The 11,699-nt window shown below is 38.7% G+C and overlaps 1 pseudogene; it reads right to left on the bottom strand.

Moving 5' to 3' along the window:
- Positions 1 to 245: 245 nt before the first annotated feature.
- On the bottom strand, positions 246 to 1,173 carry LOC106022663 (annotated as a pseudogene).
- Between the last annotated feature and the right edge of the window lie 10,526 nt (positions 1,174 to 11,699).

Below are 11,699 nucleotides of genomic sequence, written 5' to 3'. Positions count from 1 at the left end.
TCTCATTGTATGAAAACATATACAGCACCAATTTTTAAAGTTATATATTCAGAAACCAAACCACAGTGAAGCTAAATATGTAACTTGGAAAATCACATTAAGATACATCTTGATTCATTACATGTATACGTTAAGTTTTGGTCATTTTATGTTCAGAAATTTTTACAGTTGTTATATTTTTCAAGACATCACAGTTATGTGACCCACAGTTTAAGACTCTATATATGTAGAGATCATACAGCTAGTTAAGTTAGGATATTTTGAGTCTTTTCTGGGGGGGCTTTCTTGATGTTTCTGTTCCTCAGACTGTAGATAAAGGGGTTAATCACTGGAACAACCATGGTATATATTATGGAATGCACCATAGTTTCTCTGGTAGAACTAGAAATATATGAACTAAGGTACACACCAAGGCCTGTTCCATAAAATAAGCAAAAAATTGACAGGTGTGATCCACCGGTAGAAAAGGCTTTATATCTCCCATACAATGATGGAACTCTAAAAATGGAGAAAATAATTTTGTAGCAGGAGTAAAAGATTGCTGAGGCAGAGAGAAAGCCACCAATGATGTTGACAAGAAAAATAACTATGTTATTGATATAGGTATCAGAACAGGCAAGTTTTATAAGCTCTGGAACATCACAGAAGAAATTAGGTATTTATTAGTGCAAAATGTTAGTTGTGACACCATTAAACAATGAACCTTTGAATCCACAAGACTAATGAATAATGACACCAGGACCAAACATCTAAACAAACTAGTATTCAGGATGACTTGGTAGTGTGGAGGGTGACAAATGGCCACTCATTGGTCATAGGCCATCACAGCCAGTAGTAGGCTGTCATTACACCCAAGAAGGAAGAAGAAGGACACCTGACTTGGGCAGGCTGCATTAGTTATAGATTTGCTATGGGTCTGCATATTTATCAGTATTTTGGGGAATGTAGTGTATCTGAAGCCCATGTCAGACAAGGAAAGTTGTAGAGGAAGAAATACATAGGACTATGGAGGTGGGAATCAGAGCTGCTAGCTAGTATGATGAGCATATTTCCGAGTGCTGTTAGCAGGTATATGATCAGAAATAGTACAAATAAGATGGGTTGAAGTTCAGGATCCTCTGAGAGTCCAAGGAGGAGAAATTCCAAGGCCCCTGTTAAATTATATGGCTCCATGGGGCTAGGGCATCTTTTGAAAGAAAAAAGACTGTTGTAGTGAATTATGGACTATAGAGGCAACTGGCTACATACCTGTATTTTTGTAATCCAGCAATCATATAAAAGCATTCATACATAAGAACTACTAAGGCATAGACATTATTTTTCAGAATGAAGGTTCATGGACTAGGAGGTTTGTTATCTGTTTGGTAGTTACTTGGAACATTTACGAAGTGGAATCCATGATTTGAATGTATATCAGTGGTACAGTCCTTGTCAAGTAAATGTAAGATACTAAATTGGATGTCTCCAGAAAAGGGAGTAAAGAGTGGAGGCAAGAGGGAAGGAAGAAAGTAAGGATGAGGAAAAGGAAAGAAAAGAAATGGAAATAAAGGAAAAGGAAATAAAAGGAGTATTGTGGGAAGTTCACCAAACAAGATATGTGTTTGGTAGAGACTGAGAGACTCCAGTGTCTCTGGATGACTCTTTAACATATTATGACTTCCTCTCTAACACATTTTCAATTCTGACACTCACCAAGTGACCATCATCAGTCAGTGTTACATGGTTTAAATTTTTAGACTACAAAATTTCCAGTTACATAAATTCCTATCCTAACAAAGCTTATCTGTCTTTGATATTTTGATACAATAATGCAAAACAGACCAACATGAATGCAATGTAGCTTTAGTGCTGTTTTCTAATTGTGGCAAACTCTTCCAACCCTTTCTTAATGGCCTCAGTGACAATCACTTGTTTCCACATATATCATCTGAGCAAAATATATTAGAGAGGGTTATCTTGAATAACTATTCCATGAACACAGTAAATAGATTCCTACCACTAAAACTACACAATATGAAGAAAGTACTTTTTTCATCTACTTAACTTGGGGAAAACAATCATCATTCTAATAAAGAACACTACAAAGAAGTCATATATAATTTATTTTCTAAAGGTGCACTAAGGTCACTTCCTTGAATGATATTCCTTGGTGATATTTTTAATCATTTGCAGAAAGATTAGACAGTCATCTATTTCATATTCTGGTTGAAGATATTCTTCTAAAATTTAAAATCCACAGGGGTATAAAACTGTGCCTTATGCACTGTTGCAATCTTGCTGGTGTGTGATTATGATCCAGGATCTGTGGTCAGCACTGGTATAAAGATAGTCAGTCAAAATACTTCCCATGCAGGTGATGAATTTGGGAGGAGAAGAAAACATATACACAACGTATTCTGGATTAGAATTGTTAAAATATAGATATGGGACAAAGAGTGAATATTTATGATACTAGTAGCCTCAATTCACAGAGCCAATAATTAGTCTGAGTATTCCTTCCATGCTTTCCAAATCTCTAAGGATCTATTAATAGTAATGGAGAAGAGAAATGGCAAAAGTGAGTATTTCAGGAAAGGTATAAACTTTACTATCTCAGGAAGATGCTTTGTTTTACTGTTCTGACCTGCAAGCTGTAAATATTTTTTATCATTTTTATTTTAATTTTAAATAGCTTGTTTTACATGTCAATCCCAGTTCCCTCTCCCTCCCCTACCCGCACTCCCCTCCCCCCCCCTCTCCCACCCTATTGCCAAATCCTTCCACATAGGGGATATCTAGAGTCTGTCATTTTACTCTTGGTAGGGTCAAGGCACTCCCTAAGAGTCCAGGCTGAGAGAGCATCTCTCTTTGTGCTATAGGCACATGAAGACAGTTTGTATACCAGGGATAGACACTGATCCACAGCTCAGGGCCCCATAGGTTGCCCAGGCCTTCTCACTGACACTCACATTTGGGGGGTCCAGATCAGTCCCATGCTGGCCTCCCCACTGTGGGTCTGGGGTCCAAGAGCACTCCCCTGTTCAGATCAGAGCTGTAAATATTTTAAAAAACTAAAGCACATACTTTCAGTAGAGTGAATTAGAATGAGATTTGATATATGGCTTTTATTGAAAGATTAATATAATTTCCAGAGAATTAAGTTTTCCATATAAAGAATCGGATATCATTTCCATTTTCTCAGTTGATATATCTGAGAAGAACTTTGCTTTGGTACATTCTATAGTTATGTATTAAGAATTTTGGATTTCATGTTATGAAGTTGTATGTGTTTTATCAATTTGTATGACATTCCAGGTTCTTTTTCATTCAATTTATGTATGTTCATTTTTTAGGCAGTGATTCACTTTTCTCTTTGTGATTAAATATAATTTCATCATTCCTCCCTCCAAACTCTCTTTCATATACCACCTTCCTCTCATTCAAATTTATAGCCTCTTTTTACATTAATAGTTACCACATTCAAAGATGTGTATATATATATACATATATATGTAACTTACCAATACACACACACACATGTATATATACATATATATATATGAAAAGAAAGTAAAAATTGAGATATTTTTAATGATTTTGCAACAGGAACATGTGATATTGAAACATAATCATTTGTCCCAAGAACTGGGATCACTTACTATATGACAGCTAAATTGAGTCTGTAGTCCATTTTTTTTCTGTAGAAAAAAATTAGATATGCCAGTGACTTGTCCTGTGTTTTCAACACTCTCCCATATCGTTGCATGGGAAAATGTTCTCATAACCATTCTTTATTCCACAGTTCCCTAAAGGGAAACAAAAAGTTCTGCACCTTCTCCTGTGAGAAGCCATGAATATAAGATATTATTAATTTATATATGTAAGTAAGGACACTGTGAAATGGAAAATTTCATGGTTATAAAGAAAGGTTTCTTGGAAGTAAAACTGCCACAGCTGTCTCTCATAGGCTGATAGAAGCAAAATGGTGAAAAAGCAAGAAGAATTTATGGCAGGAAGCAGGGTGGGAGTCTTTGAGGTGATGCAGGCTATTTGGTTGACTGGAATTAGATGCCCTTAATGTAGGCAATTGACATTTGGGGGCATATTAAGGGAGATCCTGATGAACAGAAATCCACCTTATGAGATTCCTAAGGAATGCTGAATTTGGGCTTCTGTTTACCCAATAACAGGCCTTCTGTTTATCTGGTCTGAGTCTTTCTGTTTAGGATGTTGTCTCCAGCACTATCTATCTATCTATCTATCTATCTATCTATCTATCTATCTATCCATCTATCTAAGCCTTATGCATCCGACACCATTGGAGTCCTGAGAAGTATAAATCATAGCAGGAATTATATAATCCAAATGGTCTATGTTATCAATAAAAATGCCATGATATAGATGTTTGCTCACCAGGATTGACCATTCATTATACTCCATTCCCACAATAAAGGCTGCAAGTCCATAGAAAATTCCATAGCAAATACCACACTCTGACAACTAGCTATTAATTAGGTTCATTTTGCTATCAAGGAACATGCATCTAAAGAACAACTCAAGTCTGCATCACAGAGTGGCAAACATCATTAAGTCCTGGCCTTCCATAAAGCCTGCTCTAAAGCTCTCTTATTAATCAAACCATAATTCTGCCAGATAGGCATAATGACCTAAGATTAAAAACTACTGAAAAATGAACAATACTAGCTAACTAAAATAATTCTAGAAATATGAAATGTCTTCACTATGTACTTTCCCATAGTCTTGAGTGGCTAGAATTACAGTCTCCTATCTCTGTTTCCAGTGTCCAAAGTATAACCTGGGTCCAGTACTTTAAAGATATTTAAGGATGACAGTGTTGTTGAAATGCATAAGCCTAAGGCAGATCTCTTAAGCATAGTAATTTTAACTTAAAATGTAACTTAGGCTGAGCTGGGACTTTTGAATTTCATGACTGAGGACCTCAATAGATGACAGTGTTTAATTGGCAGATACAATGAGAGGCAGCTGCTCTCTCAAGGGAAATATAAGAACCTTCAAGGGGAAAAAGCTGTCTACAGAGGTAGAGAAGGTTCTTGGGAAAGGAGAAGCGGATGCCGTTGTGGAGAATGTTTGAGGATCTGTGGTTTCTCTTCCCTGAAATTATTTGCTTCAGTGAAGACAAATCATTTTAGGAGATAGGATGTCTCTGCAAACATTCTGCTCTGTTGTGGATGACTGATAAGTTTGGGCAAGGTCAGTTGTGATATCATAGGTATCCTGTTTTTACAACTGAGGCACTCAATCAATTCAAGCCCCGGTCCTTAACATTTGATGTTCTAAATCATATTTTTTCTTGAAGATGGTTTTCGATAACTAGACACATATTAATAGCCTTGTTAAATATTGAGGATGAACCACTAACTCATGGAACAGCAGAAGAAAGAGAGATGGGGGGTTGAGATGGTTTCACCTTTTGTGAGGGGATTTATGCATGCACACAGGGACTTGTATCTGATGACATATCCTGTCAGGACCCCTAGTGCTGGCCCATGTAAATGTCTGAGTATTGACAAGTTGTGCATGTGCACAGGAAGTCCTCTCAGTGGCTACAGTTGAGGTCCCCAAGGGTGGGCCAAAATAATGCCTGAATGTTATTTATTTTTCCCTTTTGTTTATTATAAAATGTTGAAAAACAGGAAGGGCTGGAAGATGAGTTAGGAATGGGGGTGTTGTGTTTACAAGACTCCTTTCTGCTGACCTGGTGATGTCAGCCTCTTTGGGGAGCTGATAAAGCTGAGGTTCTGGTCAAGTTCTGGAATAGCTGGCTCTTTCAATTCATTGCCCAGGCTCTGTGGGACAATTCAGTGCTAGGAAAACAAGTGTAGTTCTAGTTGAAACAGTCTGGGATTGGACACTGGGGCATGCAACTTTGATGCTGTCCCAGATGAAGACTAAGAGGTCTCCTGGACCTGACAAGATACTGGCAGAACAGAAGATAAAGTTTACTTTAGGGGGAACATTTTTTCTTAACTCCTGGTAATTAAGGGAGGGAAGTGGGGAAAATGTGAGTAAACTTAGGGGCTTGTTTGACAGTATTTATCTGGAATGTATCTGACAGTGCCTGTGATCTGTTCCAGAGCTTACAAGAGGTTTTTGAGTTTACAAAAGGTACTATGTTTTAGACACATTAGATTTCCCATTGTTTTTAATCTGTAACAAAGTCAACATTGCAGAAAAGGTAGTATATTCACATATTGGTAACACTCTGCCAGCTTAATATCTTATCAGAATTTCATGAATTATTGTTAAGACTATGAAGTTTTGGAGTCTTAATATAACAGTAGCATAGTGAGAGAGAGAAATCTGCAACATGTTTCATTCTTTTATATGTCTCAAGCCACTTTCTTATCACCACTTAAGCTTTCTTATCTTTACATAACAAACCTGAAAGCACCTGGTTATTTTCCATCACCACAACATCACTTTGACACCTTCTTTCTATCAAATTTACCAGGAGACACAGGTGGTTGATTACTGAGGGCAGTCATTGTAGAGTGGGTACCTATTAAATAAAGAAATTGTTAAAAGTTACATTGAAATCTGTTCTGTGAGTCATTTTTTCCTGAGTCTGGGAGGGATGTGGATACCTTGGTTATCACCACCTGAGTATGTGTGGTAGCCTTGGGCCTCTAGTTCTGTGGCTAACAGCTGTAGTCTTGTGGCAATAGCTGATCAGTTGTTTTATTATAGATTATTGAATGTTTCATTGGGGATACATAGATTAGAAATTGATGAAGCATGTTGTTATTAGTAAAGACAGGAGAATGAGGAAAAGGGTCAGAAAGGATACCATCCACTTCCATATCGAGTTTTCAATCCAGTAGAGTTGAGCACAGCTGAAGGGTGAAGCCTCATTCTTCTGGAATTGGGGACAAGGAAGTTGATTTTGGTGTCCTCTGAAACCTGAAGGAGCAGGGTCCTATTAGGGTTGATATGTATAATGGAAAATTGTTTTGAGGTGGAGGACTAAAGGCCTTAAGGTGAGATAAGTAAATCTAATGTAAGGGGCCTCAAGTTTAGTGGCTGTGGGGGTTACAAGAATTACCTTAATGAGGCTCTGCCATTTATTAGAAAGGGATGAGGGACATTGTTTTGGAGGAGACAGAAGGGCTGGATCTCTGGTGCTGATTGGGAATGGACAGGGTTTGGTACATGGTCAGGATAGGGAGTAGTCAGTAAAGTTCCATAGGAGAACATTCAATTGACTTGTGGGGTCTGGTGAGGTAGACCAGGCTGTCACCTACCCCAAAAATAGGGCAACAAGGATGAGAGGGAGGGCTTAGGTCCCCAAAACTCCTTCAAGACCAAGTAAGTGGCCCCAGTGTTGAGGAAGAAGGGCATGGAATCTCCCTAATACTGTTAATGACTAGTGGAAGCTCCCTGTCAGAGATGACAGTGGTTGTGCCAAGGGATCCCAGGCCCCTTCAGTCATCCTTGGCAGGGTCTAAAAGCTTGGCTGTGTTGTGCCCAAGTCACAAGGATCCCCACAGAGACCATGGAGACAGACCACTGATGCAAATGCACAAGGTTTATTGATTATGGTATCCTTCCATGCAGAGGGACCCTGTCTAGTAAGCTGACACAGCAGCCTCCAGAAGGAGTGAAGTTCCCTGTCTACTGCTAGGTTTTAAAGACAAAAGTTACCATATTACATCAGTAGGTACGGGTTGGTTTCTGATTTGTTAACATTTGGGGAACAATCAAAAGATTTTTCAAAGTCATGTTTTTGGCTTATAATAATGTGTGCCCATTTTTCTCATAGGTTGGTACTGGGAGGGAACATTCTATGGTTTCTATGGCTTGCAGGTAGTCTACTGTACTAATATTTTTCAGAACTGAATTTTCTGGAGACTACAGAGGAATTTCTTTTGTGGTCAAACAGTCCCTAGGATCCAAGTATCTAGGAGGTTGGGAAGGTTGGAGTTCCTTTGTGTTCAGTTTTGGCTGTAGGCCTGTTGCATGCAACATAGCCTCAAGGAGTGAAGGCTGGGGGAAGGGTTGATCTGCAGTTTTGGCTCTGCGGGCTGGAGGGTCATCTCTGTCTAATGGTCACATGCTACAAGTTGTGCAGGGACAGTCAAGAGCTCAATATCCTCTTGGTGGCACATTGGACATGGCCTGAGTGGCCTGTGGGGATTACAGCAGGTCCAGCCCCAGTGATCCTCCTGACCACACCTGTATTAGGTACCCAGTGGTCTTTGAGCTCTAGTTAGGGGCCAAAAATTAAAATTAATAAAAGTTTAAAAACCTGGGCCCTAAATCTATACAGAGAAAGGGAACTTCTAATGAAAAAGTGTAGAGAGAAGCCTTCCCTCCAGCCTGGTCCCAGAGCCACATCACTCCCAAATGAACACACATGATGCTATACTAATTATGAAGTTGTTTGCCTTGCTTGTTTCTTACTGGCTAGCTCTGACTTAAGTATTTACTTCATATTTGTTACTCTAAGTATTTCTCTTACCAGAGAAAAGGGTCCGGACTTCTTACCCTTATGGCTACTACATGGTGACTCCCTGTGTTTCTCCTTCCCAGAGTCCTCCTTGACTCCTAGTCCCACCTATCTTGCTTCCCTATTGTCAACAGTGCTTTGTTCAACAACCAATAAAAGAAAGATTTCAGGATGGCATCTCCCATCATCTCCTCTTTTCTGTCTAAATAAAAAGAAAGGTTTTAACTTTAACATAGTCAAATTATATATAACAGAACGATTATCAAGTAAGAACATAGATACAATATTTTGTTCATTAACATTTAGCAAGATTTAAAGAAAATATCATTTATCCCATACTTCTGAGTTTAAAGTCCTATTGTAGCTTATATTTATCATAACTAAGGAAAAATGTAATTATGACTATCAACTCTATCAAAGACCACAGAAGGATAATATATAAACACTAGTATTAACAGAGACGTCTCGCTTCGTGGACAGTCACCTGAAGTTCCTCTGTAATATTGGGGCATCCATCTTCAGCCCATAGGCCACAGTGTGTCTGGAAGACTTCTCAGCAAAGCAGGAAAATTCAAGCTGTCCATATGCATTGGCAGCCTGTCATTCATTTTTCTGTGTCCTGCAGAAAGTCTTGTAGACTCTTCCATGAAGCAGGAACTCTGAAGGACTGTTTGAGTTCAGCAATCACTTTCCTGTGGGTCCTGCATGTCCAGTTTATACAGAAACAGTCAAGTAGTCTAGGCAAAAGCAGTTTCTTGCCCAAATGGCTAGTCTTGCCATGTTGAAAGCAAACTCTATAACGAGTTTCTTCGATGCCCATCTTCCTCTGAGATGTAATGAATGTGCCAGGAGCAGATATTTCTCATTGTCAAGAAAAACCCTAAGCCATTTTAAATGCCATTTTCTGAAGGTCTTTGAAAGGTTTGAAGAATATCTATCTCAAATATATCTCTGTATATCTAGAAAAACCTAACTAACCTAAGTTCTGACTATTATATACTATCTATAGTCTGTATTTAATTATGTATTTTTTAAAAGATCAGTATAAGCACAATACTTAATCAGGAAGAGAAATATACATATCACAATATTGACCTTGAATTTGTATCAATAAATGATAAACCATACCTATACCAAGTATTCATTTCCATACCATAATTCCCCTTTTCCCATTAAAAACAGATTGGTTATGATCATTAACCAATTATAAACAACCCCATTTAAATAAAAACAAAGATTTATAAACAATATGGGAATTTGGACACTGCTCATTACAAACTGCTTCCTGCTGGATGGGGGTGCTGTTCATACCATGGGGATCATGACGAAACTCAGGAACATGGCTAAGTCCTGTTTTTGTAGTGCTTAAGGCTGTATCATCTCAGCTATCTTAAATGTTGGAATACCTGGGCCATTGTTTCCAGGGGTCTTGGTTCATCAAACTGCAGAACCCTGGAAGGAATCCATAACGTTCCATTTTCTGTGAAAACATAAACAACAACTCTTTACCCAGGTAACTGGTCCTTATGTTTAAAGTTAGAAGTCAAACCATTTTTTAAATATATAAGTTGGATTAATTTAGGAGCATTGATAAGTGTACTTTAGCATTTGTTACTTCTTTAGTAATCAAAAATGTGAAAAATACAATAGCATACAGTATCCAGACTCTCTGTGTATTTTCCATTTTTATGTGGTTTATTTATTTATCTATTATTATTACTCTATTTCTTTTACTTTTATTTATTTATTTACTTCTCTGAGACAGGGTTTCTCTGGAAATCTGACTGCGTCTGCCTCTGTAGTAAATCCTACCAGCATGCGCCACCACAGCTGGCTTCTCATTTATTTACCACTATGCCATTTCTTTTTCTCTCTCAATCTTACATATATTTTTAAACACACTGTTTATAGGTTTTTCTTCATCCAAATTTGACTTTACTGTAAATCTTTATGTTTTTCTGGCCACGTGTCTTATCTGTTAAAACTACGTGTGTTTAAACTGCAGTTTTTCCAAGATGGCAGACGTAAGCATGATTCCTGCTCATTGCCTCAGTCTATGCTGACATCCAGCAAAAGCTGCCAGCTTAGAGATGTGGTCACTACCACTTCCAGCTGTATGTACACACCCTTCAATTGTTAGCAGAGCCTCATAGAAGAACATTGCTGTTTTTTTTTCTTATGCTGAGTCAGGAAGGCTCCCTTAAGTGAGCAGTATGAGTCTCTGGTTGTCGATAGCAAAACAGAGCCCACCTGAGAAAATGCTGCTACCAAAAATCCATGCTTCTCTCTGTTCTTTTGTTTCTGAAATTCCTTTTAAGCCTTTGTCATTTTATGTGGAAATTCAATCCCACATGCTGACATCATATGTTGAGAGCAACCTGCCCCGCTATCTGCCTGGGCCCTGCCACAGTTGCAGTCCCCAAATAATGCACAAGACATTGTATTAATTATGAAGCTGTTGGCCTTGTTTGTTTCTTACTGACTAGCCCTGACTTAAGTATTTACTCCATAAGTGTTAATCTAAGTATTTCTCTTACCAGAGAAAAGGGTCCGGACTTCTTAATCCTATGGAACCTACATGACGACTCGCTGTGTTTCTGCTTGTCAGAGTCCTCCTCGACTCCTAGTCCCACCTATCTTGCTTCCCTATTGGCCAACAGTGCTTTATTCAACAACCAATAAGAGACAGATTTGAAACTCTTTAAAACAGGAGTGCCAAGGTTGGTGCCTGAGCCCCTGTTCTCAGAGAAGGGCAGGCAACTGTTCACCACTCATGCTAACATTCCTTGCTAATTGCTGGTTGTAAACATCCACTGCCAGCTGTAAAGATCCCCAAGCCCAGGGGATAGCTGACAGACCCTGTGACCCTTTAATCCTGCAAGCCCATGACCTGTCTCATCTTATTCAAATGTATCTTTCTTAATATATAAAGTTACTGCTTTCCTCTGTAACTTGTATGACCTTAAGTAACCATGGAAACTGAAATTTGTGGCCTTCAGCCTTATGGTCTGCCTTTTTTAAAGCTTCTGTTTTTGGCTGGTGGGCATCTAGTTTCCCCCAGCATGGAAAGAGATCCAGCTGGCCAGCTGAACAATAAATGGAAACTTTTGCTTTTGCATCAGAGTGTCAACTCACTGGGTTAGTCTCTGGCATTCCACAAACTTGCCACAACTCTAGGAGGCAAGGGAACCCAGGCAGTTGCCAAAGCCAGTTGAAATGCCTTGGTCAGCAT

This window comes from Mesocricetus auratus, unplaced genomic scaffold, assembly GCF_017639785.1.
Source record: "Mesocricetus auratus isolate SY011 unplaced genomic scaffold, BCM_Maur_2.0 Super-Scaffold_100044, whole genome shotgun sequence".
Classification (NCBI taxonomy): Eukaryota; Metazoa; Chordata; class Mammalia; order Rodentia; family Cricetidae; genus Mesocricetus; species Mesocricetus auratus.
The sequence above is the reverse complement of the archived record's forward strand: the minus strand, read 5'-3'. Positions and strand labels throughout refer to the sequence as shown.